Source organism: Mesoplodon mirus, assembly GCF_964341445.2.
Source record: "Mesoplodon mirus genome assembly, chromosome: 2".
NCBI lineage: Eukaryota > Metazoa > Chordata > Mammalia > Artiodactyla > Ziphiidae > Mesoplodon > Mesoplodon mirus.
Genome location: NC_138977.1, coordinates 231,497,993 through 231,505,521, shown reverse-complemented (window position 1 = coordinate 231,505,521; position 7,529 = coordinate 231,497,993). Strand labels below are relative to the sequence as shown.

Below are 7,529 nucleotides of genomic sequence, written 5' to 3'. Positions count from 1 at the left end.
ACCTTGCTCTCCCATATCCCCCCATCCACAACCCACTTTACGGTTCTGGATCTCAAATACGCCTTTTTCACTATCCCTCTAACATCCCGACTTCTATTTCCTCTTCGTCTTTACCTGGACGGATCCGGATACTCATACTTCCAGTCAGCTCACCTGGACAGTTCTTCCCCAGGGCTTCCGCTACACTCCTCACCTCTTCGGTCAGGCGCTGGCACGGGACCTCACTTCCTGCTCCCTTACCCCCAGCACACTCCTTCAATATGTACATGACCTCCTCCTTTGTAGCCCATCTCTCAGCCTCTCAAGACTACATACTGCAGATCTCCTCAATTACCTTGGCTCTCGCGGTTATCGGGTCTCCCCAGCCAAGGCTCAGTTATCTGTATCTTCTGTAACCTACCTGGGGCTCCACCTTACTCCCACCACAAAAGGTCTGACAGCCGATCGCACCCGGATTATCCGTGAACTCCAGCCTCCGGAAACAGCAGAACAAATTCTCTCCTTTTTGAGCCTTATAGGATTTTTCCGACACTGGATCCCTAACTTTGCTCTCCTCGCTAAACCCTTATATCTAGCCACTAAAGAAACCCCTCAAGGACCCCTCACCTCTCCTTCCGCTGTTACACAGGCCTTTCTCACCCTCCGTAGCGCTCTGATATCTTCTCCTCCCCTTTCTCTGCCCAACCCAAACCGACCTTTTCACCTTTTTGTGGATGAACGGGCCTCAATAGCCACTGGACTCCTTGCCCAGCCTGTAGGGCCTTCCTACCGCCCCGTGGCTTACCTACCCAAACAGCTAGACCCAACCATTCGGGGATGGCAACCATGCCTTCGGGCCCTAGCAGCAGCAGCCGAACTGACCAAACACTACAGATACTCAACCACACAGGAATAGGTAACATCTCTGACTGCTTTCTATGTGCCTCGCTTGGCCGTCCACCCTTGGCTGCTGTCCCACTCGACCAGCCCTTCAAATCTACTTCCTACACATCCCAAAACCCACCTTTTTCCCCGTTAAAAGTCCCTATATTCCTTGATTCAAAAAAATCTCACCATCTGTTACGGCAGCCGCCCAAATCTAGCTGATACTGGGTTTATTTGCAACCCATCCCTCACGGTAAACACGTCAATTGAAGCACCACCAGGTATGTTTTTGTGGTGCAATGGTTCCCTGACAAAAGAGATCAATTCTTCCTCCCCCTTCCCATATATCCCCATTACTCTCGTCCCACAACTCACACTGTATAGCCAAGACGAATTTTCCACGCTAATCACGCCGCCCTTTACCCGATGGAAAAGAGCTATCTTTCTTCCTCTGGTCGCAGGCATCTCTCTCGCCTCCTCCCTGGTCGCTGCAGGCCTCGGGGGGCGGGGGGGAGCTCTAACACATAGTGTTTCAACATCCCGCGACTTAGAACATAAACTCCAGCTAGCCATTGAAGGCTCCGCCGCCTCCATCTCCTCTCTCCAGTGCCAAATCACCTCCATAGCCCGAGTCGCTCTCCAGAATCGATGAGCCCTGGATCTCCTGACGACCGACAAAGGAGGTACCTGCCTCTTCCTACAGGAGGAATGCTGCTGTAAACGCCCTCCATCGCTTAAGAGAAGAACTCCAACGCAACCACCAACAGTCCGCCTCCCCAACTCCCGATTGGGGGCGATCCACCCTCTGTACCTGGCTAACACCAATCTGAGGCCCCTTAATTCTCATCTGTATCTTGCTCATGTTTGCCCCGTTTTCTTAGGTTCCTTCGCCGGCGCATGGAGGAAGTCTCTCGGGTGGCCACAAACCAAATGTTCCTCGGTCCTTACACCTTGCTTCCTACAGAAACCCCCACTGGTCTCCCCTAAGCCTCGAACCTCTGGTCGCCCGACTCCCCTTTCGACGCCCCCATTCAGCATGAAGTAGCCAGAGATCGGAACGCCGCCCCATTACACCAAAGATGTCGGGATGTAAGGCCAACTGGCCCGAGGCAGGGGAACGTAATCAGATTCACAGGTTGCATCAGACCGAAACTCTCCGGACCACCCAGTTCCAGAAACTGACCTGGAGACATTCCGGACCACCCAGTTCCAGGAACTGACCTGGGGGCTTTCCACCCGGCCCAGCCTTCCCGCCTTTCGAGGGACGGGACTAGCGGTCCCAAGACTGATGGAACCGGCACCAGATAGTGCCACGACACCCGAAGAGACCACCAGATAAGGAATTCCCTGCGCCCTCCCAGGTTCACCACACCCCTTTCCCTTCTTCCCCTATAAAATCTTGCCCAGCCCTCGCCCGGGAGCGCCCCCTAATAAAGCTCACTTGAAACTTTCCTGTTTCGCGATGCCGTTTGTTAAGATCCGACCTTACACTTACACATCAAGAATGGCTATGAGCTGAATTTCTGCAAAACAAGACTATCCCGTGCAAAGAACAACCCAGTAGAGCTTTGTATCCCATCAGCTACAGGAAGAGAATGGCTGCCGGCTACTAAAAACCAGCAGCATTTACAACTTAACTCCCATGGCCTCTGCAGTGGTACGTCTGAGTTTTCTGTTTCTGCCCCTGTACCAAACAGCTCTGGTGTAATTTCGTCGTTCCTTCCTCCACCCACCCCCACCAACCCCTGTCCCCTGACCTGCGGTCCGCAGCCCTCCGCTCCGCGCTCGGATGCCGCTGGGGTGCCAGGGACCCACGGGACGGGTCGTTCCCAGCCGCCGGGCGCTGGCTCTCTAGACCCCCGCCGGCTCGCGTGGCGCCGAAGGCGAGGAGCGCCAAGGACGCCCCGCGCCAGGTGCGCTCTGGCCGGGACGCCCACTTCCGGGACACTCTCTTCCGGGAGAGGCGCGCAGACCGCCGCCGCGCTCAGGTGAGCCGCAGCCAATGCCGAGCAAGACCCGCCCCGGCGGCGCCGCGTCCGCGCGCCGCATCATGATCTCGGCGCTCCAGGCACGGGCGCCGGAACGCCCACTTCCGGGACACGCTCCTCCGGGAGAGGCGCACAGACCGCCGCCGCGCTCAGGTGACCCGCAGCCAATGCCGAGCAAGACCCGCCCCGGCGGCGCCGCGTCCGCGCGCCGCAGCACGGTCTCGGCGCTCCAGGCACGGGCGCCGGAACGCCCACTTCCGGGACACTTTCCTCCGGGAAAAGCGCGCAGAAAGCCGCCGCGCTCAGGTGACCCGCAGCCAATGCCGAGAAACACCCGCCCCGTTAGGCGCAGCACGATCTCAGCGCTCCAGGCACGGGCGCCGGGGGGCGGGCATCTCCTCTCCTGAGAGGCAGCTAGCGATGCCCCGGGGCGCGGGCCCCTGCGGCGCGAAGACCGCTCCAGGCTGGACTCACCGACACCAAAGCCGCCAGGAGAAGCGCTTGGCGGGACTCGGCAAACAACCCAATGTTTTAAATGGAAAAGGGACTTCAAAAGACCCTTCTCCAGATAAGACATACAAATGGTCAGCAAGCACATGAAGAGATGTTAATCGTCATTAGTCGTAATGAAATGCAAGTTAACACCACAACGCCGACCCCTCCACACACTAGAACGCCTACATTCAAGAAACCTAAAAATAACAAATGTTGGCAAAATTTAGAGAAACTGATACACAATTTTAAATAGGGAAAATGAATAAGTTCCGGAGGTGGATGCTGAGGCTATTTGTACAACAACGTGAATGTAGTTAATGCCATAGAACTGTATGCTCAAAATGATTTAAATGGTAAATGTTATGTGGGGGGGTTTAACATACTTTAGCCCCTGCTTTATACCAGACCCCAGAGTCAAAGCTTCTCATCCATTTTCTTTAACTTAACCTCCTACGATCTTCACACTCCCATTTAACACACGAAGCTGAGCCTGAGAGGTTAAACTAAGTGACTTGCCCAAGGCTCACTCGGCAAAGTCTACACTGTTCAATGTTGCTGTATTTACTGAGCACCTACTAGAGAACCTACTGAGCAATACCTCCAGCACCTGCCAGAGACATTGTGGGAAGACCAGGATGAACAGGGGCTGAAAGCAGATTACAAAACATGGGTAGATCCTGGGGCCCTGCTCTCAAACACTGAAGTTTCTTGGAGTGGAGGGGATGGCTTGTGTCACACTTGTGGAGCCTTTTATTCCACCTCACCGCACCCCCACAGAGGAGGGAAGCAGCTGGCCTGATACTGAATATTAGCTCAGCTGGGAAGGAGTCCTGGGGCTTTGAAGAAGGCATCTCCTGCCCCACTCCCTACATTGCCCCCTAGAGTCCAGTATGTGGGCACAAGCATCCCTATGGCGGGGCAGGAGGCACATCTCATGGCACCCCTCTCCTCCCGCCCTGCAGTAATGACACTGTACCCATACACCCACCAGAAGGACAATGAACTTTCCTTCTCTGAGGGAACCATTATCTGCATCACCCGCCACTACTCCAATGGCCGCTGTGAGGGCATCGGCTCAGAGGGGTCTGGATTCTTCCCCAAGAACTATACGCAGCCCAGCTGCTGACAGCCTGGGATCTCTGGGATGCTGACCCAAGCACCGCCTTGAGTGAGCCTCTTGAGTCCCACACCAAAGCCTGCTCAAGACTGGACCAGACCGGCACGCCTCCTGGGCTGTGAGCTGTGTCTGTTCCTTCCCCCCATTTCAGTGGGAAGGCGTCCTGGTAAAGACAGAGGAGGTACCCAGAGGCCTGCTGGAGACAGGAAAGAACTGGAAGCCAAGGAGTTTCGTGACCTTACCCACAGGGGACCCTTACGCCATGCAAGACAGGGTCTCCAGCTGCAAGTGCCAACTTTGAATAAAATTGTGATGACCTCCTGATGATTGCCCTGCAGGGCTAGCGGGCCGAGGGACTGAAAGGCAACCCACTTGTAAGGCTCCCACTAGTTAAGCCTCCTCTGCCTGCCCTAAGCAGCAGTATCTCCCATCTCCTCGGTGCTCACTGAGCCCTCCACACTAGACCCCTGTGCCCCTCTGCGAAGGTGGGCCGCACCCTGCTCTTTTGCCTGTTGCCTGCTTTGTTATGTATTCAGTCTTGGTTCCCCAGGCTGGGCACTCCTCCAAGAGTGGGGACCAGCTCCCTCACTTAGGTGGGGCTCTCTGAGAGCAGAGCTCACCTCGCCCTCATCCCCCAGACGGCAGCGTGAGACACCTCGCTCACCTCCGCCCCTTCACCTCCTTCACAGCTCTGAAACTCCAGAAGAGGGAGGTGGGCCTTGGGTTTCCACTGGCTCTGCTTTACAGCATCATGGCTTTCTGTTCCATATGGGAGGAGGGGGACTCAAAAGGCCCAGTCAGTGGGGCGACTTTGATTAAGTCCCTGCTTTCTTGCTGCATAGACGAGGCTGGGGTGCAAGGAGACATCTTCGGGCTCTGTGAGGTCCCTGGCTGGCCAGACCCCAGCCCCGGAACAGTGTGCTACCTCTTTCCACCAACAGGAGGTGACTGTTCCCTCTAGCTTTTTATCCTGTGGGGATGCTAACAGGGTGGCGGGGTGGGGGGCAAGGAGTGTAGTGTAGAGTCACAGTACGTAAAGCAAGATCTAGGCCTGGGACCGTCGGCAGGGAGCACCTCTCTCTGTGGGGAGTCCGGTGCGGGGGAGGTCAGGGGGGTACATTTCGGGGCCTAGGTCCTCTGGACAGAAGACTGGAGGAGGGAGGCCACGCAGCCCAAGGCAACAGTTAACCACAACGTGGCGGGACATGTTCCGTCTCTACCCTGACAGGGAACCCCGTCCTCCCAACTGAGAGGACAAGGTTTGTGGAAACACTGCTGCCTGCTCAGATATGCGTGCCACGCTGCTGTGGCCAGACTCCAGAATTCGCTTGCAGTGGAACTGGGGGAGGCAGCTAAGCTCGGTTAACTGCACAGATGGGGACAGCTCCCAACTCCCTCCTCCAGTCCCCAAATGGACCAACCTGGGATTCCGGGAAATCCTGGAGGAATATACCAAAACGAAAGGGAAAGGGAGTAATAAAACTAGCTTTCTCTTTCCCGACCCCCACCGCCCCAGCCCCTCCCCGCCCGGGTGGCCTCTGCAGGCCACGTCCTCAGCACCTGATGCAGGTGTAGGCGCACTTCGGTGGAGGTTTCCCAGGGCACCACCCTGGCGCAGAAGGACCTGGGTTCGGCCTTCTGCGCCTCCTGCATAAGGCGGTGCATGGGGTAGTGGCGGCGCGGGAAGGCCACGTCGCCGCCTGCCAGCAGCCCCATGGGGCAGAAGTCGTTGGCGCCGTCGCTCACGTAGAAAAGGTGCTCGAAGGCCACGCCGTCGTGGGCCTGCTCGCGCAGATAGTCGCTGAGCACCTTGTGCTGGCACATATTGGTGGGGCAGCGAGCGCATCTGTGCGCGTGGAAGGGCCGCAGCGCCAGCAGCCCCCAAGGGTCGGGCCCCGACGGGTTGCTGAAGATGTGGCAGAACAGGCCGTGGTGGCCGGCGGCGCGCAGCGCACTCTCCACGCCAAAGGTGTTGGCGTCTGAGAATAACCTCAAAGCAGGCTCCCTGCTTGGCCACAAACTGCAACAGCTCGCCCGTACTGGGCGACAGGGGGATGGCCTCGTAGATGGCGCGCAAGTCCCGCGGCCGCACGCCCTGCTCGCCCAGGTACTGGAAGACGTGCTGCATGTACTCGTTGTAGAAGCCCTCGCGCTAGGTGGCACGCAGGCTCTCAGGCAGCCACTGGCCCGCCGCGGCACGCACACGACGGAGTCGTCGCTGTTTTCTTCCACGATAGTCTCGTCCAAGTCGAAGGTCAGGAGGAAGCGTGGCGCGCCGGGCGCACCCATTCCGCTGTCCTCTACCAGATTTGTCCTGAGCGACCAAATCCTTTTGTGGTCACCAAAAAGAGTCCCTCAGAGGAAAGGGGGACAGGACCTCTGAGCTTCTCCTGCAGGGTGGGGAGCAGCGGCTGCGGAGGTCTGTCCCAGCTGAGTCTGGAGTGTCAAGAGTGGGGAGAGGGCCTAGCTGAGGTATTTGGGCGCAGGATGGAGCAAGGGGCGCTCACGGGAATTGGAGGGGACGCTGCGTCATATCCATACCTGGATTTCTGGGCTCCGGCTCTCACGAGTCCTTCCAGTCCAGAGGGTCTGTGAATGGTGTGCATCTGGGCCGTTCCCTCCACTTGCCCCCCATCCTCATGTTATGTATTTTTAACCACAATAAAAAAAATGAATGAAACACTGATAATACATGTTACAACATGGATAAACATTGAAAACATTCTAAGTCAAAGAAGTCATACTGAAAAGGCCACTCATATCACAACCATCTTATGTGCTTTAAATCCATAGCAGTTTTGAAAATGAGGGGATAGGACTTCCCTGGTGGTCCAGTGGTTAAGACTCTGAGCTCCCAATGTAAGGGGCACAGGTTCGATCCTTGGTCAGGGAACTAAAATCCCGCGTGCACGGTATGGACAAAAAATAAAATAAAATAAACGTCATTGGCCTGGTTTGGATCATAGCATCATCCTTGAACCCATCAGAGCACCCATAGGATGGAACATGGGATTGGCTAAATGTGGATCATATGCCCATCTTCAAGGTGGGTGGAACGTAGCATC

At 56.4% G+C, this 7,529-nt stretch overlaps 1 pseudogene across 1 annotated transcript; it reads right to left on the bottom strand.

Annotated features, from left to right (window-relative positions):
- Positions 1-2,715: 2,715 nt before the first annotated feature.
- Positions 2,716-6,753, bottom strand: LOC309816459 (phosphoethanolamine/phosphocholine phosphatase-like; annotated as a pseudogene). Its single transcript has 2 exons — positions 6,025-6,753; positions 2,716-3,321 (listed from the first exon to the last, which is right to left on the bottom strand). The product of its transcript is annotated as a phosphoethanolamine/phosphocholine phosphatase-like (transcript).
- Between the last annotated feature and the right edge of the window lie 776 nt (positions 6,754-7,529).